The sequence below is a fragment of the Prionailurus viverrinus genome, chromosome B1 (assembly GCF_022837055.1).
Source record: "Prionailurus viverrinus isolate Anna chromosome B1, UM_Priviv_1.0, whole genome shotgun sequence".
NCBI lineage: Eukaryota > Metazoa > Chordata > Mammalia > Carnivora > Felidae > Prionailurus > Prionailurus viverrinus.
The window spans coordinates 189,522,361-189,548,758 of record NC_062564.1 but is presented as its reverse complement, the minus strand read 5'-3'; positions in this window follow the sequence as shown (position 1 = coordinate 189,548,758).

Genomic DNA, 26,398 nt, shown 5'->3' with positions numbered 1-26,398 from the left:
TCACAGACTATCAAGTGGAATGGAATAGATACATGTTGGATAACAACAGTCACCATTAATTGGGTAATTACCATATACCAGATCCTTTACATACATTGCTTTTCCCTCTTAGCCACTTGGAAAACAGGCATAATTAGATAAGATTTATAGAGAAGCACTAAGCCTCAGAGAGTTTAAATAGCAGGCTCAAGGTCATACCACTGGTGAGTAATAGGACCAAGATTCAAACTCTGATCGTTCAACTCAAAGCCCAATATTTTTTCCCATTATTCTACACAGCTTTAAAGCAATTAAAAACCCAAACATCGGCACAAATAGTTGTCAGCCCAGAAATGCAGGTTGTACCCAAAATGATCCTTGCAAACTATTCTGTGACATTCTAATTAATCCACCAGCCCCTATAACTTTGCAACATAAGAAGTTTCCAAACTAGTAGTTAAGTGAATTCCTGGACCCTTCTTCCTGCTTTTTCACAGGATTATTATTACTCAAACATTTATCACCTCTGGTCTCCAGAGGGGCTTGTTCTATGTTTTTTCTACCCAAGGGAACCCAGTAGAGCCCTTCAGCTTGCCCTGTAAATGAAAGCCAATGATCAGGTCCTTTATGTTCATATTTAAAATTGATGTCCTGGCAACAAAATCAAAACTACACACGTGGCATTACATCAGACTGAAAAGCTGCTGCACCAAAAAGGAAACCATCAACACATGAAAAGACAACCTATATAATGGGAGAAAATATTTGCAAATCATATATCTGATAAAGGGTTAATATCTCAAAAACGTAAGAAAGTCATACAACTAAATAGCAAAAGAAAGAGAAGATAGAAAAAAACCCAAATAACTTGATTAAAAAAATGGGTAAAAGTCCTGAATAGACATTTTTCCAAAGGAGACATACAGATGATCAACAGGCACATGAAAAGATGCTCAACATCATTAATTACCAGGCAAATGCAAAGGAAGACTTCAGTGAGGTATTACCTTACACCTGTTAGGACAGGCATTATCAAAACGATAAAAGATAACAAGTGTTGGCAAGGATGTGGAGAAAAGAGAACTTTTGTGCACTGTCGGTGGGAATCTAGTTGGTGGTGCCATGATGGAAAACGGTATGAAATTTCTTCTAAAAATTAAGAATAGAATCACCACATAATTCAGCAATCCCTGTTTTTGGGTACATATCCAAGGGAAATGTAATCAGTTCATCAGCACCTGCACTCTCATGTTCATTGCATCATTACTCACGATAGCCAAGACATGGCAACAACCTAAGTGTCTGTTGATGGATGAATGGAGAAAATGTGATAAGCATGCACACACACACACACACACACACACTTTGCCAAGCACTGAGCTAAGCACATTGGCTGTCCTGCCCTCACAACAACTCCTTGAAGAAGATCCAGATTTCATTGTCACAGATGAAGAAACAGAGCCTTGGGAAGAGTTGGTACATTGTTCCATGTCCCAAAGCATCAGAAACCATTCAGGCTGGTAGCTGTATACTGACTTTCAGGACCTTCCCCATGGGAAAGACTTGACAGCAACCAGGTATACACTAAGAACTTGATAAATGCTTCCCTTCACTAACATATAAACATCATTGAGGTAAGTAGCCAACACTTTATTAGGAGCTTTGAAAAGACTGCTTGCCCTTCCTGGATTGATGCAATTTTAGATGCAACTGCCCCAGCCCTGAGAGTGGAGTGGGGAGGGATGGAGATGATGCAGAAGTGAGAGAAGGGAACGCTGGCATGACAATTTGCCAAAAGCTTCTGCATGGCATTCTCTCAAGAAACTAATGAGGAGGGTGAGAGGCAGATTCAGTCTCACTGCTTGAAAGAGGGTTCAACAAAACAACGTTGGGGAGTCGCTCAATGTCTACTGTCACACGAAGATTTCCTTGGCCTGGCCCCAGAAAAATAAACACACTTAATTAGAGACACTTTTGCACTTCAGAGCATATCACTAAAGTGCAGTTTATTCAAAATCACCAGTTCCTGGCAGAAATGAACCCATTTCTGCTTTGTTTTCTGCAATATGTCTTTTGGAAGGAAAACAATGTTTCCTTCTAAAATGAGAGATGAGGCTGCCCTTTTGTGAACTAAGGCAGAGAAGCAAGAGATTCTGCTTATTTGTGTTTTTTATTATTGCAGGTTGGGGATGGTATTAACCGGAGGGAAAGGGGAGAAAGGCTTCTCCATACCCTAGTCTCAGAGCCTCAATTAGTTGGCCTGGTCAAAACTAAACTTCATTCCATTTATTTCTGATTATTTGTCATTTATTTATTTGTTAGATTTTTGGTCTAGGTACCATACAAGGGTGTATGGGCAATACAAATCCTCTCCCCTGTCTTTGCAAAGCTTAAAAATCTACTAAAACAAAATTTAGATGATAATAGCTAATATTGTTAGGAAAATCTATTTGACACAGCATAGTGAACTAAGCTCTTTATATGAATTCTTTCACAGCATCCTCATATACACCCTATGAGATGGGTGCCATTTTTGTTTCCATTTTACAAGAGGACATTGAGGAACAGAGGGTTTAGTAGATCATACCAGGAAATATCCAACCCAGGATTTAAACTCAGGGCTGACCCCAGAGATCATAATCAGATAGTGTTTTAAGTATAAATGTAAATAAATAAAATCCATGGCAGCATCTGGTGGAAGCATTTAAGAAAATATGGAAAGTACCACTTAGGTTTCAGTGGCAGTGGGAGGTTGGAGAATGGAACTGAGATCAACTTTACTGCACAGGGCTTACACCATACACATATAAGGTGGTGACTTTTTTTTTTCTTTTCCACAGCAAGGGCAGTCTGCATTGCATGACCCCTGGGGAATAAGACTAGTCTTGGCAGAGAACTTGCCCAGAGCCTAGAAAATACTCAAAGCTAGCCATTTCACTTGTCCCAATGCCCTCATGACATTTCTTCTCTCAGTTTGCAGGCCATCTCCCATTCTGACATGCAAAATGAGCACCCTTTGCCTGCCTCTAACTCATTTCCCTTCTTAGGCAGTTATTTGATCCTCAAGAAGCCTGGCTAAATCCTGTGACTGAGTGAATAGGGAGGATATTTGGATTTTCAAAATGAGCTGAAGTAAAACCAAGCAGCAAGGCATCAAATGAGGAATTTATTTCAGTAATAATGTGAAGGAATAATGACTCACATTCATGGAAGTGGAAGGATAATGCAGAGGTTAGGAGCATGCTTGAGTTCAAATCCCAATTTTGCCATTTTAGAGCTCCATGACTTTGGGCAACTTGCTGAGATTATTCATGCAAAGCACTCAGGACAGACACTGGCACATTGTAAATGCTCATTAAATGGTACCTATTATTGTTAATATTTATTGAGTCCTTGTCACATATCAAGTACTGTTCTTTTTTTTAATTTTTTAAAAAATGTTTATTTATTTTTGAGAGAGAGACAGAGTACAAGCAGGGGAGGGACAGAGAGAGAGCGGGAGACACAGAAACCAAAGCAGATTCCAGGCTCTGAGTTGTTCTCAGCACAGACCAGACATGGGGCTCAGACTCAGGAACTGTGAGATCATGACCTGAGCTGAAGTCCGACGTTTAACCCACTGAGCCACCCAGGATCCCCTCAAGTACTGTTCTAATTGCTTTCCGTGAATTATCTCAATAAATCCACAGAACAACTTAATTAGCTAAATACTGTTATCATTTCTAGCCACGATGTGGATAAAAAGTTATGAGGTATCTTCAGGTGAGTTGGGATTCTAAAGAAAACGCACTGCTCACATTCACCCATCAAGATTACCACCATCTTCACCACAAGTAATATAGGAATAATTTATCCATTTATAATGAACTTGGCTTTTAAATAACTCTTCTTAAGAAAATTACTATCCAGGTATCCCTGTTGCAAATTATATATATAGATAATTATATATGTATATATGTATATATATATGTATATATATATAATTATCTCTCTCTATATATATAATTATCTATCTATATATATAGTTATATATATAAATACACACACACACACACACACACACACATACATACACACACACACACAGCATTGAAATAACTTTCCTGGGCACTGGTTTTTGACATCTTAGTCACCTTCCCTTCTGGAACACTCCACATAATGAACAGATACAGTGATGTGTCAGTGTATCATCAGACTACAGACTCTACTCAGGTTCAACTGTGTTTTCTAAGGGTTCTGTCATCTGCTGAGGAAATTCCCCTTCAAGGACATATTCTCCTCCGTCAGCCTCATCAACTCCACCGATGTATCACACTCAACATTCCATGATTAGGCAATATCCTCAGTGGTAAAGAAGCAACATTATACCAGGCTTCACCAGACAACGTTGACCTCAGGATGAATAGCAGAAGCAATCTACTAAGTGGCTGAAGGTAGTTAAAAGGAGGAACAATAGGCAGTGATTCAGAAACACTGTGAAGCTGTACTTTAGCGCATCTTTACAGGACTGAAGGTAAATGGGGGAAGTTGTAAATAGTAGTGATATTACTCTCTCTCCCATTCTAACCTCTTTTTTTTTCCTTCCCCTCCCCCATGAGAGCCAAAGCATAAGAGACTGTTAAAAACTGAGAACAAACTGAGGGTTGATGGGGGGTGGGAGGGAGGAGAGGGTGGGTGATGGGTATTGAGGAGGGCACCTTTTGGGATGAGCACTGGGTGTTGTATGGAAACCAATTTGTCAATAAATTTCATAAAAAAAAAGGAAAAGCAGCATAAAAAAAATAGTAGTGACATTATCCAGCAATGGCAAGAAAGAACAGGGAGCTGCTATATGTATATATTAACTGGTGGTACTCAAAATTTAGCGTGCATCAGAATTACTTAGAGATCCTCTTAAAAGTGAATCCTCATGGGGTGCCTGGGTGGCTCATTCAGTTAAGCATCTGACTCCAGCTCAGGTCATGATCTCAGGGTTTCTGAGTTTCAGCTCACATCAGGCTCTGTGCTGACAGCTCAGAGTCTGGAGCCTGCTTCAGATTCTGTGCCTCCCTCTCTCTGCTCCTCTCCCGCTGTGCTTTCTCTCTCTCTCTCTCTCTCTCTCTCTCTCTCTCTCTTTCTCTCAAAAATAATAAACTTAAAAAAAATTAATCCTCAGACTTTCCCCAGAGATTCTGATTTAGTAGGTCTTGGGTACAGCCCATGAATCTCCTTTTCAATCAAACATTTCAATGATTCTAATGCAGGACTTCTCTGGACCACACCATGAGAAACACTGCATTAATCTGCTCAAACACTCTCACCCTGTAAGTAACACAGCCTCCAGGAAGACATTTCCCCAGCTTATTAAAAACTAGCCGCGACTCACACCTTTCACAAATTCGTCATGGTTAAGAATAGATAGGCGCTCCATCAGTTTCTCAAACTTCTCTACAAAGTTTGTTCTTCTACCAGAAGTAAGATATTTTTAAATCGTTTGTGAACAGATACACGTTTCCATTCCATGTTGTCAAAGTATTGTTTGATGACTCATTCTCTGAATCCATCGCAAGTTTCTTTCACCAGGGAGCTTCAGATGCCACGTAAATGGAGAGAGGATGATAAACCTTTTCACGCTTCTCTGCGTTGCTACATATCCTAGTTCCTTTCTTCAATCTACCCCTAAACATCCCTCTTTTAGCTCCAAATGCAGGCACCTAAGTGAGGGACAAGACTGAGACACAGTCATCTTAATAACCCAGCAAAGTGAAATAAATAGCAATTGATGGATGCCGATGTTCAGAAGCGTGAAGCTGATTTAGATAAAGTAGATATTTTAGTTGGAAATCTAATAAAAAAACAAAACAGCAGCCACATGGAGCCTCTTCCCATAACTCCACTGTGGATAATCTTTATCTAGATCAATACTGTAAAGTAACAAAAGACACAAACTTGTCTGATGCTTAACTCATTTATTAAGAAATTATCTAAGTCTCAGATAATTGAAACAGGATTATTCATGTGATCATTAAACCCAGGGCAATTTCTACAGATTTTAGCCCTGCTTAACGGAAATCTTAGCGGAGATATATATTTAGCCAGATTTCATTCCAAATATTATTCCTTCCAACAAATTATTCCTCATTGCAGTTGATATGTTGTATTTCTTCACAGTAATAGAGTATAAAAATGGTTTGTCATTTTCTTTCTCTGCACCAAAGAAATAAAAATATGAAAAATAATACACAACAATTTCCTTGACAATTATTCATGTTACTTTTATGTTGTAGTTTAATTACTAAAAACTCCAACTTAATTACTTTTTAATAACCTTGCTTTTAAAAAAGAATATTTCAAATACAATAGCCGTAATATTTATATCATGCTAGAACCAAATTTTGTGCAATAATCAAGTGTATATTTCATGTGAAACACACATACAGACTTGCCATTAGTAGGACCACACTGAAAAGAAAAATTATCATCAACGTAATGGATATATAGCTTCTTAAATAACAAAATGACCCCAAAGAATGAAAGATTAACTTTTATAGATAACTGAATGCACACTATGTTAAACGTATATATAGCCATCAACAGATTAAAACTTTTTTGAAGGGTCATCAAAACAAGTCAGTCAAGGGGTGGGCTCACCCCACCCCACTGGGCCTGAACCCAGGCTCAGTGGGTTAAGCTCTCAAGACTTGATCTCAAGGTCTTAAGATCAAGCCTTTGGGCACTGTGCTGAGCTGCCCCTTCCCAACTTGTACCCCTGCACACGTGTGCATGCATGTGCATACAACCTCTCTCTTTCTAAGAAAAAAAAAAAGTCAGTCAAGCAATACTTGCTGGTTTTGAGGACAGCACCTCTCTGAACTGTGCCATTAGTACATGCATGTAGTAGGTTTCCACTGCTGAATGGTTAATGATTACAAACTGACTTAGACCAAGACAAATTTATATCTCACAGTTCTATGGATGAAGAGTCTGATCATGGGTTATCTGAGCCCTCTACTCAAGCTTAAATTAAAGTTTAAGCTGAGGCTATGATCATATCTGAGGCTCTGTCGGGATCTGCTTTGAGACCACTGGTTGCTCACAGAATTCATTTCCTTGTGGATACATGACTGAGGTCCCTGTTTTCTTGCTAGCTGTAGGAAAGGGACCACTCTCAGCCCCCAGACACTGCTTTTGGTTCTTTGCTCTCTCTACAACATGGCAATTTGCTCTGTCACCACTAGTGGGAAAATCTCTCTTATGTTTCAAATCTTGCTGACCTCTTTTCAAGGATTACTCAGTTAGATTAGGCTCACCTGTGATAGTCCCTCTTAGGATGATAAAATTCTCTTAATCCTCTTCCTCTTCTGACCTATCCACAGTCTACATTGTTGTCAGAGTGATAGAAGCATGTTATTCTCTGGCTTCAATTTTCAGTAGTATGTCACTGACTACAGAATGGAATCCCCAAACCATAGCAAGGCCCACAAAGTCCCTCCCAACCTTCTGAGGAGCTCTCCCGCCTCATCTCCAGACATATTTTCTTCACGCTCTGTGTTCAAGTCATGCTGAACTATTGCTGTTGCCAAACTCTCAGGCCGGTTTCTCTAATCCCTCCCTTTTCCTTCGGAGAAATTCTTTTCCATCATTTAAGAATCAGCTTAAATGTTTTCACCTGAGTGGAGTCTCTCACAAGTCCCTTCCTTAACAAGATTGATCCCCTTCTTCTTTCTGCTTTGTACTTAATTATGATCCTTTCAAGGTTTATTAGCTGGTTGACATAACTATCTCCTCTATGAAACTATGAGTGCTTGAGAGGAGGGATCATATCCATCCTTCTGTACTCAGTACTTATTCATGTGCTTGGGATACATTGGTTGATCAGTAAAAGTTATAGCAAAGAAAGGAGGCTAGGAGGAGAGGAAGGAAAGAAGGAAGAAACAAATGGTATGCTACCTGTAGGGCAGGATTTAAGCCACACGCATAAGCCTCCAACAAAGAATCACCATATCTAGAACCCCACCGTTAATGATTTACTTTTTTCACATTAAGTATTCCAGGTGTCCTAAAAAGAACTTAAATGGCAGAAAAAAAATTAATCTCTAACACCTTGGCATGAAAAGAGTTTCATTCATCACATCTGTGCAGGAAAAGTGAGACCACTGGAAACCTGACAACTTGATGCCTGATGACACTAATGCATGAAGAAGGAGATATTTTAAGAACCAGTCTCTTAGCAAGTATGAAGCTCATCCAATGGAATAGCTAGGCAAATTGGAAAATTCTTAGTGATTCTAAAACCATCCGGAGGTTTAAGACAATCACTGATCCACAAAATTGTGCCTTTTCCCCATTTTCTATTAAATTTTTACTGTATTGAACATTCAAATTTGTTTTCTTGAAATAATTATTTACTGGCCACTACCCTCACTTCATTGATGCAGCCTCCCAAACTTTTAAAGCAACTCTATAGTGGTCAGCTTCTGAACTGGGAATGACTAGCTTTCATATATTCCCTTTCGTTAGGACCCCCTCCCCCCCGCCCTGCTTCATGTGGTACTCTCCAGGATAACATCAGTTTGCTCTTGTGATCTGTGCAGGCCTTCACTCTTTGTGGATGGCCAACCATTCTGGAGACACTGGAAAGGTGGCTCAGGCTTCTTGTGGGATGGAAATGTTTCTCATAAGCAAGAAGAAAAATTTGCATCTGGTCTAGGTACTGAGTATTCACACTGCTTTTACAATATCTTGAATTTGGTCAAACTCAATTCAGATGCCAACAGTCCCTTTTTCATAATTTTTAAACCCTAATGATTTTAACATAAAATTAATCAACACATTTTTATTAATGAGCATGTGAGTCATTCTGATTATTTAACATATAACCATAAAAATATACTTGCTATTCAGTGACAAAAAACCACTTTTAATCATTTTTATATGACTCTTTTTCCTTTGGAAGGAAAACACACACACACACACACACACACACTAATATTCGCGGAAGAAATCAAATAGGAAAATAAATATTTCCATCAACCAGGTTTTTTTTTAACAATTAGATAATTTCAACAACCTGATAAATAAGCAAACATCCATTCTTATTATACATATAAAGTGAAAGCTCTAACTATAAAAGATATCAAGTAAGTGCCAGTATGTGTGAGTATTCACTATCAGGACTTGTGAATCCAATGGCGTCTCTACCCTTCAAAGAAGCCGTGTTGGGAAGTTATGCAGTGCTTCTAATGATGCTGCCCTTGCTCAAATATTTTGGAACTCCCCTTTGGGGAATTCCCTTTAAATTCTGGCTGCCATCAGGCCCAAACCTTTCAATCCTCTGCATCAGTGAAAATGAGAACAGATGGCATTTTTAGAGCCATATCTTATTAGCAAGCTTTTCTGTAAATGGCGGGTGGCTCCCATGGTGGATGCCTGTGGGCCTTGGAGATGTGATGAGCATCTTGGCAGCTGCTTGAGCTTCACATGGTAGCTTCTTTGTCTCACCTCGCCATGAACATCATATGTGGCTACCATCAACCATGGGCTCCTGAAGCTTGCTGTGGTTGGCCAAGTTTCCACCTGCAGATTGTTTCTGTTTGTGTTTAATCAATAGAACCTGGAGTCTTCCTGAACCTTACATGTATCCTCACTGCCATCAGTATGAAAAATAACTCAAGCTTTATCCAACTCACAGGAAGGCATAGCCTCTTTTCATAACATTTTGACTACTTTATGTCTTATAAACAGCATCACCAAAAAGGAAGATACGCAAGAGACGTAAAAGGACACAGAGGGCAACTTGGCTATTTTTCATTGGCTTACACAAATGTTTTCTAGGAAAGAAGGTTGAAATGCATGGTTAGAAGAAGCCTTTTGTGTTATCATTGAACTTCAGTTATGTACTACCCATGCCTACGTTACCTGGGGTAATTAGAAGTTCACAGCATCATTGTGAGTCAGGGTGATCCTAATAATTTCTTGCTACCCAGGGTAGAAATGAGCCTCTACAATTCTATTCTACTTGGAAAAGGCATCTTACATTCATCATTCACTTAAGCTCCTGACTTTGAAAGTTTGAAATGGGATTTTGAAAAGGTCATTTTTCTATATATTTTATCAGTTATTTGCTTTTATATTTCTTGAGACTTATGCATTGTGTATCAAAGTACTTTGTTACTGTTGTAGCACCAAATAGTGGAAGAAAAAAAAATGACACATTCTTCTGTGACTTTTTTTCTTTCTAAAACCCTGTTACTTTTGTACTGCTCCCTGATATGTGTCCTTAGTAACTGCAAGTTTATACATGAACTTGGGATTCATTTTCTGAAAGAGCCTGGGCATAAAGAGGAGCTTATTTTTCTCTTCATGTAGATAATCCTGTAATTTTATAAGGTTAGCAAAAAACCTTCACAAGGTTATATTTTTCCTGGACATCAGAAATATGAAGAGTCATTCAATCAGGAATTGTTTAGGAAAAAATATATATATATATACACATGTATACATATATATATATATATATATATATACATGTATATACATATACATGTATACGTGTGTATATATATATATATGTATATATATATATACATACATACATACATACATACATATGCTTTCAGAGCAAAGCCCACTTCAGATCCTGTCTACCCCTCTCTCTGCCCCTCATGTTCTCTCACTCTCTCTTTCTCAAAAATAAGTAAATGTTAAAAAAAATGAACTCTGAAATATTATGAATTTGATAATGGCTGTGCACACCTGGGAAGAATGAGGCACAACTCCAAGTAGATGGCATACCAGAGCAATTTGAAGACAGAATTGATAAGTCAGAAAAAAACTTCAGTAAAATACATTCACAGAGGTACATATTCTAATGCGGTACTCAGGGCCTGCTCTATTCACAGGCAAAAGGAGGAAAATCAAAACAAAAGTCTAAGGGTCCAAGGCCGACTGGCTTCCCAGGATCTACCAGGCACTGTTCATTCTTTGCACTTTCGGACTGGCTTCCGTTATAGCTTTGATCTCCTGGTTCTATTTGCATGTAGCTGCATCAGTCATAGGTGAAGTAAAGGGGGATACAAGGTGCAGAAAGCCAACAGACCGATGTAGGATATAGTGTGGAATGAGCCTTGTCTGAAGCCACACCGTGATTTCATGATACAGTTGTAACTAGTTTTTCTCTTATATCTAAATCCACTGTTTACCTCTAATACCTGCCTCTCAATTACCAGATTTTTCTTTCTGTTTAGGAAATCCCCAAATGCTGACTGCCTCCCTGGATCTCTGGAGATTGCCTTCTCCTCAATGCCCCACTGTGGTATTCCAGCTATTTACCCAATAATGAGCCTCATGACCTCTTACAAAATTTGCTTGAATCACCTAGTAACCTGTTAATTATCAGTGCACAGGAGACAGTCATGTCCCCATCAAGGCGAACTCTTTAATGTCCATGGTGAAGTCAGACAAGCACTGTCTTCTACCATTTACCTAGGCATAACCAGATACACATAGGCACACAAATATCAGTTAAAAGTCTGTGTCACAGCCATCCGCCCAGTTCCAATGGAAAAAATAACACTTTTGAGTGTTGCTTTTTTCAAGAATGATTGTGTCATATTAATGGATAGCAAAATCAACTTAATGAGTTCATGATCCTCAATTTAGAATTGAGTACACTAGGAAAGAAAATGGAATCCTTGTCTTAGATAGGATACATAAATCTTCAGAAGTAGAATGGGTCAGTAGTATCTTGTGAAATTCTTTTCTAATTGTTTTCATGTGTGTGTTCTGGGTCATGCTAAAAAATACACTTCTTATTGTAGTTCATGATCAAATAGTTCTATAAGCCATATATTAAAGCTCTTGGAGAGCAAGGCACTGTATCTACAAAACACCTTAATGAAATTACAAATTTGTGACCTGAGATGCATCACACATTAAACCAGTCCTTCCTTATAGACACAGTGACAAATGCAATTTCATCTGATAAGCTTGTTATTTTCAAGAAAGCAGATAAGCAGAACTCCAAAGGAATGGGAATCTAAATGAGTACATTTTGGTGTCAAGATAAAGAAATAATAAAGCCTGTGTATGAACAGTACACTGGGCTAGTTTCAGCCTGGAGGTGCCTAAGTAGGCAGGGGCTAACATAATTAGGGCACCTGGAGCCTGGAGGAATGACATGCTGAGACCAGAGGGAGGGACTTGGCAAAGGGTGCTGAGCATGTGCAATGACTCCACTGCTAATGAGTCACGTTCAACAGCACTGGTAAAGAACAATGATCACAGTACCTTATATCTGTCCATATGCTCACATTTTTCAGAGCATTGTCACACATGTTATTTTATTCTCATGAGAAGGACTGGAACTTGGATGAAATAAATGAGGTGCACTTTCAGGGGGTACTCATTCTTCAGGGTCCTGCAAGTGCTCTACGCACTTTGCTCACCTCACACTGGTCCAGGATCTTTTCATGAGAACAAACATTATTAATTCTGTGTTAGATATTAGGAACTCTAGTCACACAGAATTTAAGTGCACGTGTCACAAACAGCATTGAATCTGGGTTTAAACCCTTGTCCCCCTGCCTCCTGGGAAAAGGTGCATTTTTTTAATCTACTTAAGACAACCTCAGTAAAGACTTTTCTGCATGAATTTGCAAAGCAATCAATTGGCAAGATGAAGAACCATACTATACTTGTTTGTCATGAAATGTTTGTTCAGAGGAAAAGAAATGGCAAAATTCAGCCAGTGAGGTTTCAGCCCCAACTGGAGTCCTGTGTTAAATTTGAGGCATTTCCATTCCAGAAAGGTGAAGACAAATTGGAAACCATTTAGGGAATAATAAAAGTAAAAAAAAAAAGATTAGGGAAAAGAAAGGTTTGATTTATGAGGCCAGATTAAAGGAGATACATGCATATTATTTGGCTAACTGACAACCAGTGGATAGGATAAGAATCTACAAATATTGGGAGGATAAAAATATGGGTGATACAAAAGACTTCTAAGTACATACTAGGCAGAACTAGAAGGAATGGACAGGAAGAAAATGTGAAACTGTAGACAATAAGAGGGGTTTTTGCAAAAGGGTTCATTAAGTTAAGGAGTAAAACATAAAGGAGGGAGAAGGGAAGAAGAATAAAAACAGCACAGGAGTATGAGGAAGAAGAAAAAACAAGGGATAAAGGAGGAAGGAGGCAAGGAAGGAAGAAGGGAGTGAAAGAAGTAGGGTAAGAGAAGGAAACGAGGAGGGATGGATGGGTGGATGGATGAATGGATGGATGGATGAATGGATGGATGATGGCTGGAAGAAAGTAATGAAGGATTGAATGGAGGAAGGAAGGAAGGAAGGAATGATGGATAGATGAATGATGTTTGGAAGGAAGAAATGAAGAACTGGAATGGAGAAATGGAGAAATGGAGAAAGGAAGGAAGGAAGAAATGAAGGGTAGAAGGAAGGATAGAAGGAATAAAGGAAGGATAGCAAGAAATTTCAAATCCGCCCTTGTATGTATTTCTCTATAAAATACACCCGCAATATTGATAATTGTTTTTTGGGTAGACTTTTTTTTAATACAAAACTCAGTCATGGAATAATTTTAATATATAAATGTGTAGTGGTGATTTTCCACATATAGAATGCATACAGTGTAAGGAAAGCTTCTGTAAAACAGCTCTGTTTGGTGTGAGTGAGAAAGGGTACCAAAAAAAGAAGAAAGAAAAAGAGAAAGAAAGAAGGAACTATGTCTTATTCCACCATATCTAACAACAGGAAATTAAAAAATAGATTCCTGGCAGGTCTCAGGCAGAATGAACATCTCCCCAGAAACCTGAGCCAGTTGAGAAGATGGCATCAGTACTCTACCTCAGGGGAGAAGGCTGCCACTAAATCAAAAGGAGACAGTAATGGGGAGTTAAAGTCGCTGTGCAAAGCCATTACTGCTATTAAATTCAGGGCCTGGGCACAGGGAACTTGGCAACCTTTGGCTAGCTTGCTACACATAACAGTTACTGTAATTGAAATTGAATTATAACACTACCCTGGCACATATCCTCCTTTAAAAATCCAACACATAATAATGCTACTAAAATAAAGACCTCTGGAAACAACCTATAGTCCAATTGCCTCTTTGTAGCTGGCACCTGCCTTCTTATGGAGTCCTTCATGCTTCCTCCCTCTACTGTAGACTGGTCAAAGTCTGGTGAAAAAGGTGAATCACAAGGTTCACATGTGGCAGTTGTGTGCCAAACACTGTGCCAGCCCTACCCCCTTTATAACCTCCTATGAGGTAGAGACTCATACCCTCCGTGTCACAGATTAAAATATTCTGAGGTCAAAGAGGTGAAGTCATGTTGTCTAAATCAATTAGATAAAGTATGAGAAACAGCCAAGAATAAATATAATTCCAGTCAGCTTATACTCAGTGTTTCCATCATACCTAACACTCAGCAAGTTGCCTGATGCATAACCCATAGTATGCACTCAATTAAGATGTGCTAAATTGAACTGGAGGGAATTGATGGTATAATTGAGATCAGGAAAGCATCTCCAACAACTTTGGCCATGAGTTGTTGAAATGCTGCCAGATTTTCACCAACTATTGAATTAGGTCGGAGCCAATTATGTCCGTATCTATAAAATGGCCTTTTTTGAGAACAAAAATCTTTTGCCTTCTTTGTTACTTCCGTTATCCCAAAATATGCTAGATTTCCTCTGTGTCATATAAAGTGGGTCTAATATTTGGATAATTTCAAGAGATGCTGAACTTTTGTAAAACAATCCACATAATCACTTCATGTCTTGTACGATATTGTGCTAAGAAATAAGATTGACAATCAATATCCAGTATATTTGATTTCATAAATATAAAAATGCTGTTTATGTGCTCCTAAGAGAATACTTATACTTGGAAATAGGAGACTCCATCTCTATACTTACAGAGCTTATAAGTCCACTGGGAGACAAAACATAAATGCATGGGAAGGTAAATAAAATTGAAACAGCCATTTGAGATTTTTCTTTCCAATAGATTTCATTCAACTAATATTTATGGAATGCCTTCTATGTGCCAGAACTTGGACAAAGCATTTCTAATAAAAAATATTAGTTGGGATCATCTCTCAAGAACCCCACAGGCTAGTGAGGGAGAAAATTTGCTAACACACAGTTATAAAACAACATTAGTGATTTAGAGAAAGCATATGACTCTAAAGAATGCAGAAGAGGAAAGATTTGAATCAGCTGATAGCAAGCCTGAAGGTTTTATCAAGGAAGACTTCCTAAAGGAGACGAGGCCCACAATAGTTCTTGAGCAATGGATAAGAGTTTTCCAGAAGAAAGAACATTATATGCCAGTCAATGCAGGTATAAAGATAATAGATAACAGAAGAGTATGGCAGATTGTGGTAAGAAAGTATTATTCGCAAAATTACTCATATTTGATCAGGAGGATGCATAAATACTACCTAAAATTTTTCAATTTTGGATTTTTTTCAAGTCTACTTCAATATCAATAAATACTGTGATGAGTTCAAGGCCATCTCAAGCAGAATGTTAACATCCCAACCAAATATATTGCAAATTTCCTTTCTTCACTGTAGGAGAACTTATTAAAAGCAATGTATTCAAACTACATAATCTAAAACATGCCTTCTGTTTAGGTTAGCATATCTAATATATGAGGGCCATTATTAACATTTTATAAACCATCTATTATGTAATCTGAGTGTTCAGTAGTGTTCAAGAGCATACCAATTTCTTGCAAACTACCTGTAATTGCTGCAGAGGCATCATGGGACATTTGATTAATACAAAGCTAAGAAGTAAAAATCATTCCTTTTAAGTAAACAATTATAAAAGTGTATAAATTGATCAGCCTGGATATATTACAGAAATTTCTGAATCTGAGTAAGTCATAGAATCTCAGGAATACTGCTGTGAAGTATTCTTTTGATGTACTGCCTGTAAGAGATACAATAGAATCAAAGTTAAGGAACCACAGACAATAATATTTGTGACTAGAGAATTCTGATTATAAGAATTCCAGGAATTAAACAGTGACACTATCCACCTTCGTACAAAAATCAACTAGAAAACTGAGCGATGGCATTCATTTTGTCAATTTATAAGGTCAAGGAGGGCTTTAGGTATTAATTCTCTTGAAGTGAAAACAAGGAATAATTTCACCTTCAATCCTAAACAAATTTAACTGAAACCTCATAGAACATACCACATGAATGATTTTCCACAAAAATGTGATGTCCTTAAAGAATAACCACCTCTCTACCTTGCTCTTCCAACATAATCATTGTTGTCATTGAACTTGGTCACTCCTACTTCCAATTACCTTTTGCAAATGAATTTTAGCAGAATCTCCCTACTCCATCTTCAGCAGTGTCCTTACTTATCCCTATTTCTTTCATTGCTTTTTGAAAAGAGGCTTTTTTTTTTCTGAGCTGCCCCTTGCCCACCACTTCTGGAAGAGTTCAGTTGTCAGACACCAAAATGGCTAGTTCAGAAAACTAAGACTTGTCTCCTCAAAGTCAAACCTGAATCAGGCACTATACTTAAACTGGGTTAACTCTTGACATGTTCCATGGGCCACTCTCCTGTTGACTTCCCTGTTTCCTGAGTTCCTCATAATCTGGCCTGGCTCCTCTGTAAAGCTGTATCCTGTTCCTCCTTGGTAGACAGAGGCTCTCAGTTTGATTCCCTAACACATACTTTGACTGTAGTCTTACTGCTTCTGGCTCCTTCAGCTAAAACCAATATTTAGGCAGGCTTTTCTCTTCCTGAACTCAGTAGTTCATGGTTTTGACTTCACGAGTTCTTCCCAGTGCCATTTTAGAGCAATTTCCTCTAGTGCTCATTTCCCACAAGATGCTTTTTTAAAGTGATTTTTTATTTTCCATTCCTTCCTTTTTTTCTCTCTCTTTCCCTGCTCTCTCTCTCTCTCTCCTGAACACACAAACATATGCACATTTACCACACTATTAAATATCTATTTATATTGTCTTTAGGAATTTCATATGTAATTACATAGTTTGTATCTCATAACACTATATAAAATCTATACACAAGGAATCTTCCTATTTCCTTTTCCTAGACATTGGAGGCTAATATTGACTGAGTAAAATCTGGGGGCTCATTCACCCATTTATTTATTCAACAGATATTTATTGAGTGCCTGATATGTCCTGAGCCTTCTATTTTTTTTTTTTTTTTTTTTCTGAAATTTATTGACAAATTGGTTTCCATACAACACCCAGTGCTCATCCCAAAAGGTGCCCTCCTCAATACCCATCACCCACCCTCTCCTCCCTCCCACCCCCCATCAACCCTCAGTTTGTTCTCAGTTTTTAACAGTCTCTTATGCTTTGGCTCTCTCCCTTTCTAACCTCTTTTTTTTTTTTTTTTCCTTCCCCTCCCCCATGGGTTCCTGTTAAGTTTCTCAGGATCCACATAAGAGTGAGACCATATGGTATCTGTCTTTCTCTGTATGATGAGCCTTCTATTAAGTACTACACTCAACATTCGATTTAGCCACATGATCTATTTCTGTTTCACCTTTTCTGCCATGCACATACCTCTTTCATGGAATACCCTCTATCTTGTTTTCCTAGAAATCTCTATTCATCCTTCATGATTCAACATAAATATCAGGTTTTCCATGGAATATTTTCTAACCTTTAGAAGATAACCAGTTTCTTCTCCTTAATATCACCTCCAGAATATGGCACTTACCACATTTCATAGTAATTACTTGCTCACCTATCTGTCTTCTCCCAATGAGACTCACTCAGTGAGATGAGATGTGATTTCTACCTTCCTAGTACTTTTAACAATGCACTGCACACAGTAGGTCCTCAACCAACAGTAAGTATGATAATAACCTTGAGGATCTGCAAGTATAGGATTTAGTATAAAATCAACATCCTGCAGTTTAGCATTGCTATCCATAAGCAAGCCCAAATCAAGTGATTCCAGGGATCTCTCAACATTTTAAAAGCGATATAGCATTAGTCCAGACCAGTTTAAAAAAGAACAGAATCATAAATAATACATTTGATTGTCCCATCTCCTAAAATGCAACATACTGTAAAACCCATTGGGGACTTATATGATGTCCTCTGTTGCCACAAGACATAGTAGATATTATAAGTTAATTAAGATGGTACACTCCAAGGAGCTGAATCCAAGGATTCTGATTGTTTATTGTTAGCGCTATTTACCTAGTCCCACTTAATTACCTACAACCATTCAACTTTACCACTTTTATGGTAATGGCTCCTATTCTATAACTCCAGCTCAGAAGTCCGTGCACTCCAAGTTTCTTCTCCATCTCTGTACAAGTCATCTCCATTGGGATGTCTCAGAGACACCTCAACCATGACAGGTCCAAAAGGGAACTCTATTTTACCCTTAAGTCTCCCCATCACTATGATGGCTCCATCCACTATCTCACATCAGAAACCCAGGCACAGTAACCTTGATGTGATCTTGACTCTGCCTTTCTTCTTTCCACTTTCGTCCAACCCTTAATAAGCCCCGCTGAGTCTTCACCCAAAATAAATCAAACCCTTCTATCCATCCATTGTAATGAATTGCATTAGTAACGATTCCTATTACTTCTTCTCTTTAGTACTGAAACAACTTCCTATCTACCCTCCTGTTTTCTTCTCTTACTCCTTCCAATCTGACGGGATTTCTTGAAATATATATTGCATCATCCTACTCCTTAAAAGAATTCAGTGTTTTTTAATTTTATTTAGAATAAAATTCCAAATCCTTTTATGGCTTATCAAGTACTGACAAGCCCTCCTTTCTAGTTCCTACAATGTGCCAGACTCCGTGATCTTTGAGCTCCCTTAGCGGAAGTTCTTTACCTGCTCAGAGCCTTTGCACATGTTTCTTCCTGAAATGCTCTTCACTCTGACTCTTTCCATTGCTGGTTTCTTCTCAGAATTGTGTTCTCTGTTCAAATAATATTTCAAATAATATCTCCTCAGAGAGAACCTCTCTAACCATGCTATTTAAATAGCCATTCCCTCAACCTTGCAGAAACACAGAATTCTTCAGTTTTTATCTTATTTGATTCTTAACTGTTAACACAATAATACTTCTCTTTTTGGGGGTCATACTTACCTTCCTCCCTAAAATATAAACTTAAAAAAATTTTTTTTAGTGCTTATTTATTATTGAGACCCAGAGAGAGACCCAGTACGAGCATGGGAGGGGCAGAGAAAGGAGGAGACACAGAATCTAAAGCAGGCTCCAGGCTCTGGGCTCTGGGCCGTCAGCACAGAGCCCTACGCGGGGCTCAAACTCACAAACTGTGAGATCATGACCTGAGCCGATATCCAACGCTTAACCGACTGAGCCACCCAGGCGCCCCTAAAATATAAACTGTTTTTAAGGTAAAGACTCTTGATTCTCTTGCCTGCCACTGTATCCCCAGGAACCAGTATGGAGCAAAACACTTAAAATATTATGTGTTAAACAGCAAATACATTAATAATTAAAAATAGATAAACTCAGGGGCGCCTGGGTGGCGCAGTCGGTTAAGCCTCCGACTTCAGCCAGGTCACGATCTCGCGGTCCGTGAGTTCGAGCCCCGCGTCAGGCTCTGGGCTGATGGCTCAGAGCCTGGAGCCTGTTTCCGATTCTGTGTCTCCCTCTCTCTCTGCCCCTCCCCCGTTCATGCTCTGTCTCTCTCTGTCCCAAAAATAAATAAACGTTGAAAAAAAAATTAAAAAAAAAATAGATAAACTCAACGGGCCCTAACCGAGCATCCACTCTCGGCACAGAGGTATATCCACACATTCACACACCACTGATATTCACAATAGCACTGTAAGGCACATAATCTTATTCTTATTTAACCAACAAGGAAAGTTAACTTTCTCAAAGTGCTTGTAACCGCCTTCAGGTATTAACCTAAGTCCCATAATCCAATTTCAGCGATTTGCTTTGTTTATACTCTATCTCATCAAAATCATTGTTTAATTTAAAAACTAGTTTCTACCTCCCGCTGACATTTCACCATAAAATTTTGTTCTCCCAGGTAAATGTATATATATTTTTTTTAATTGAGGAAACAAACAAAAAAACATGACAGCATACACTGTCATTGTCTCTTGGAAAACAAACAAAACAAAAACCTCATGGCTAGTAATCTCCCATGTAAGCCCGCAATAGTAAATTAAAGATGTGTTAGAGAAAATGGATCCTTCCAGTCATAAGACTAATGGCTGGTGGCCAAAAGAGAAAGGCAATCACCTGCTTATTCTTTAGTAATTCAGTCCAAAAACCTTGAACATTTTTATACTACTACTTTATCATTTCACTTTAGAAATAAACTTCAGGAAATAATAAGGCATTATATTCCTAAATGTACCAAGACTGTGACAGAAAGGGTTTGTAATACAGCTGCCCACTGTCTGGAGCAAAGCCAGTTCAGGAAAGCAGCCACATAAACTCACCTTTCTGTCATCCAACAAACATTCATAGATCATCTGGATGGCATTGTGGCAAGCAGTGGCATTGTGGTTGAGAGTCTAGGCTCTGGAAATCAAGAGTTCAAGTCTCTCCTCAGCTTTGTATGAGCTGTATGACATTGACAAATGGCTCAGTTTCTCATCCTTGAAATAGGGCTGACATTATGACAATCTCATGAGGTTGTGACGAGGAATAAAAGACAAAACGAGTGAAATGCCAACGGTGTAGGAAAGATCTCAAGAAATGTTAGTTTTTGTCGCAGACTAATGTGTCCAATGGGGCAAAAGTTTAAGGCATCCTGAATCTTGAGAATAAAAGTTTTAGCGGGGGTGGAGAGGGGTAATAGGGTAGTGAGTGGAATGAATGGAGTTAAGTAATATTTTTTTTCAGGAGAAAGGGTGCTCCTTCCACATTTTGTAAAACAACTTTATGGAGGTGTAATTTGCATAATATAATTTATGCGCACCTTGAATGACTTTTAGCAAATTTACAGAATTGCACAACCATTGCCAAAATCCAACATTAGAAAATTCTCATCATCCCTAAAAGATCTCTCATGCCCATTTGCAGTCATTACCCTTCACACTCTCAGCCCCAGGCAACCACTAGCCTATTTTCTGTCTCTGTAGATTTGACTGTTCTGGATAGTTCATATAAATTGACTTATACAATATTAGCCTTTTGTGTCTGGCTTTTTCATATCACATAAGGTGGAGGTTCAGCTCTATGATATCATGCATCAGTACTTACTTCCTTTTTACTGCTAAATGGTATTCAATTCTATCAATATATTGCATTTTATTGTTTTATCCCCTAGTTGACTGACATTTGAGTTGTTTCCACTTTTTGACTTCCACATAATGCTACTGTAAGCGTTTGCATACAAGTCCTTTTTTTTTTTTTTTTTTTTTTTTTACATTTATCTATTGCTGAGAGAGTGTGAGCAGGGGAGGAACAGAGAGAGAAGGAGACACAGAATCTGAAGTAGGCTCCAGGCTCTGAGCTGTCAGCACAGAGCCCGATGCAGGGCTTGAACTCACAAAATGTGAGAACATGACCTGAGCCAAAGTCAGACAGTTAACTGACTGAGCCACACAGACGCCCCACACACAATCTTTTTCTAGACACGTTTTCATTTCTTTTGAGTAGATTCCTATGACTTCCCCTTCTCCACTTTAAGTAAAGGATCTGCCCCTGACAGGATTCCAGTGCAACTAGTTAGGGAGAGGAGAAGAGTTCGAATTCCATCACTAATGATTATTGAATGGTCAGCTCATACAATGAAGTGGAAAAAAGCATGTCAATTTTTGTCTGTTCTTTCTTTTCCTGAGTCTCTTTGTGACCTTGGGAGAGAAATATAACTTTTAATACCTAGGTGTCTCCATTTGTGAACCAAACACAGCAAATAGATGTTCTTTAAACCGTCTTTTACCTTAAAAGCATATAATACTTTCAGTTACTAGAGAATTTAAAACCAATGCAAAAAAAAAAAATACACTCAATAAATCATCTCCCCTGCCTCTGGCATATTCTAGGGCCGGGCACTATGTGGGAGGCCAGCAATAGTTACAAAAAAGTGATACAGAAAGTGAAGGATAAAGTATTTGCTTACTATTTTTGCATGTAGGATCCAGGATTCACAAGTTGATACTATAAATATGCCTCTTCTGCTTTTGAGGTTCTCATGCATATTGCTATATTTCTCTGGCCATATTTTGTTAGGGCAGTTATTTCATTCAAAGTTAACTGGCCATAAAACAAACATCGTTACAACAGAATAGGGTAGATTATTTTATCAAACATTTAAAATTATATGAATCTAAGTAACACGCATTACCTTCCAAACACTCATCTCAGTGACTATACACTTTTTTTCATTTATTCTGACATTGCTCAGAACTAGTATCTAGGATATTTCACTTTGGAATTGTCCTCTAAACTAATGGATTAGGCTTTTTTTTTCAAATTCACTTTAAGCCTTATTATTAAATACTTAACATATAGCAAAAAGTATAAAGAATAATAAAATGAACATGCATGCACCAATCACAAAGCTTTAAAATAAATGAGAGCCAGTGCTTTGGAACATACTTATCCCCATGCATATATTTATCCTTCCCTCTCTATATATGTTGTACTAAGTAATATATGGCAATGTCTTTTTTCAGATATACATATATACATATATGATATTGTGCTCAAGGTATTTTTTAACAACCTGCTGTTTTCACTCAGTATTATGTTATTTACCCACAGTAACATGAATTCTACTTCATCAATATTCACACTGTAGGGCATTACATTAAAAAAAAAAAACCAAAGCTCAACGATTTATCCTATTTCCTACTGATGCATATTTAGGTGATATCCAATATTTTGCTACCACAAACACTTTACCTATAAATATGTTTATGTCTATCACCTTTGTGCACATCGGAGGGTTTGTCCAGCTTATTTCCTAGGGATAGATTTTCCATATTATGGCAAATTGACATTTTCATCTGTACTATTTATTATTAAGTTTTCTCCTAAATGTTTACACCAACATTCATCCTACCTATGAGGGTATAAAATTCTCATTGCTCCACACTTCCCCAAAACTTAGTGTTGTTAAACATTTTAAATTTTGCTGATCACTAACTTGATTTTTAAAAATCAAATTTAATAATCTTTGAGTGTCTCCTCTGGATGCATCACTGTGCTTGGCTCAGTATGGAATGCAGAGCAACAGGTGACAAAATTACACTGAAACTGGAGGAACCCACCATTGAGGCCTCATTCCTGCCACCTTTGAAAACCTGGGCAAGACCCTTAATCTCTTCTAGCCTCAGTTTCCTCTTTTGTAATATTAAGGACCAGACAAGAGCATGTCCCAGTCCTCTTCGCCTCTGATCGTGACTCTATGATGCCGGTGGGAGCTTACAAGCAAGTAGGAGAAACGACATGCACATAAGTAACTTTAACACCTGCAAAATACACAAATAAGGTACTAGGAAAGTATAGATGATGGAATCCAAGTAGGAAAGAGAGAAGAATTGGAAATATCTTCTCCAGGAGGTTCAGAGGAGCTGTATCCAGAATGGTGTGGATGATACTCTGAGCACTGGATGGTGGTAAGGAAATTTGGGAAGAGGAAAGAGCCTGGGTGGAGTTCGTTGTTTTTGTTTGTTTGTTTGTTTTTGTTTGTTTTTGTTTTTTAGAACGTTTTTTTAATGTTTATTTAATTATTTTGAGAGAGAGAAAGGCAGAAAGAGAGAATCCCAGGCAGGCTCTGACTTGACAGCACAAAGCCCTACAGGGGGCTTGAACTCCCCACCTGAACCCATGAACCATGAGATCATGACCTGAACAGAAATCAAGAGTCAGATGCTTAACTGACTGAGGCACTCAGAAGCCCGCTGGGTGGAGTTCTACAGGCAGGAGGGTGAAGTCAACAAAGGTACTTGTGGCGAAAGCACAAGTGTTAGGGTAAGTGCTGGGCTGTGAGGCCAGCTCTGTTGTGTTTTTTATGTCAAAGTGTAATAAATCTTCATCATTTTGTTGATGATTTGATTTTTAAAACCTCCCAAAGCAATTTGGAATCAAATTTGTATCCAAGGCAGATGGTCATTTATTTGATTTTCATTTTAAAAATGAAGCCATAAAACTAATTTCTGTGAGGCTTGCAGACTGACTGGATTGTCACTTCTCAAACAGGATTGCCCAGGGGTTTTGAGAAGTAGGAGGGCACATTGCAGAAATAAGACTGTAGCCTCTGAAGTTGACTACTTTGAATAAACACACTCCTTTGATTTTTGAATTCCAGTAGGTTGGTTTAAAAGAGTTCATGGTTTTACAGTTATACCTGGTAACAGAAAACTCAGAACCTAATGGAATTCTTAGTATTCCCAGAAAAAAATTTAAATTGAATATTCAAAATAAACATTATTTCTGGAAGGGAAAAAAATGCCTTCTAAGAAGCTCTTTTTTTTTTCAGAATGGCTAAAATGGCTGAGAATTGCACTTTGAAAAATAATCAATGTGTCTGATTTTGAAAAAAACTAAGTTAGTGTTGGTTAAGTACACAGACCTGGCAGGCAATATACATGGGTTCAAATCTTGACAACCCCATTATAAACTAGAACATTCAAGTAAAGTACTGAAGCTCAGTTTTCTAGTATTAGAATTGCATTTGGCTACATGTGGCCAGATTCCTAAATTAATCCCTATGTGATTAAGTCTCTTATTTTCCCCATATTGTAATAAATCAGAGACAGGCAGCTCAAGGCTGGTACTGTGGTTCCACGTAGACACCAATGTTTATTCATTCAGCTGCTGAGGGACATCTCAGTTTTTTCTGAGTTTGGCCAATTATAAATCAAGCTGGTAATAACATTTGTGTGAGGTTTTTGTGCGGACGTAAGTGTTCAGTTCCTTTGGGTAAATGCTGAGGGGCACAAATGCTGTATTGTATGGTAATAGTACATTCAGTTTGGAAGAAATTGCCAAACTGTCTTCCAAAGTGGCTGTGCCATCTTGCATTGCCACCTGGTGTGTTAGAGTCCCCATGGCTGCACGTTCAACACTCGGTGTTGTCAGAATGCTAGATTTTGGTCATTCTAATAGGCACGTAGTGGTATCTCATTGCTGATTTAATTTCCATTTCCCTGATGACTATGATGTGGATTCTTTTCATATCTGTTTGCCATCTGTTTATCTGTGTGTGTGTGTGTGTGTGTGTGTGTGTGTGTGTGAACAATAGTTATACTTTCTTAAGCAAATTAAGAAAAAATTTTTTAACGTTTATTTATTTTTGAGACAGAGAGAGAGAGCATGAACAGGGAAGGGTCAGAGAAAGAGGGAGACACAGAATCTGAAACAGGCTCCAGGCTCTGAGCTGTCAGCCCAGAGCCCGACACAGGGCTCAAACCCAAGGACCACGAGATCATAACCTGAGCCAAAGTCAGACGCTTAACCGACTGAGCCACCCAGGCACCCCTCTTAAGCAAATCTCAATAAAGTATTATGTCATACAGAATATGGCATTATCATCTATAGTCACTGCTATATATGAGATCCACAGACCTTATTCATTTCACAGTTGAAAGTCTGTAACCTTTTACCAGCCTCTCCCAGCTTCCCTCACTCCTCTAGACCCATTCTATTCTCTGTTCCTATGAGTTCAACTTTTTTTGTTTTGTTTTGTTTTTTAAGTTTCCACTTCTAAGTGATACCATGCAATATTTGTTTTTGTTTTTCTCTGTTTGGCCTATTTCACTTAGCAAAATGCTCTCCAGTTTCATCCATGGATAACATGATATCCTTTAAGGCTAAATAATATTCTATTATATACCACATCATCTTTTATCTATTCATCCACTGATGGACATTTAGGCTGTTTCTGTACCTTGGCTACTGTGTATAACGCTTCAATGAACATAAGAATAAAGATATCTCTTCAATATGTTTTAATTTTCTGTGGATGGATTATATATCCATAAGTGGGATTACTAGATCATATGGAAGTTTTACTTTTAATTTCTTGAAGATCTTCTATACTGTTTTCCATAGTGAAAATGCCAGTTTTCATTCCCACCAGCAGTGCACAAGGGTCCCCTTTTCTCTTCCCCAGAATTTGTTACCTCTTATCTTTTTGATAGAAAGCATCCTAAGAGATGTGAGATGATATATCATTGTGGTTTGGATTTGCATTTGCCTCATGATTCCTGATGCTAAACACCTTTTCATGTACCTGTTGGCCACTTACCTGTTTTCCCTGGAAAAATGTCTATAGCAAAAATAAATAAATGTGACTATATCAAACTCAAAAGCTTCTTCACAGCAAAGGAAATCATTGACAAAATTAAAAGAGCGACCTGTGGAATGGGAGAAAATATTTGCAAACTATAGATCCAATAGGGGGTTAATATCCAAAATATACAAAAAAAAAAACCATGCAACTCAAT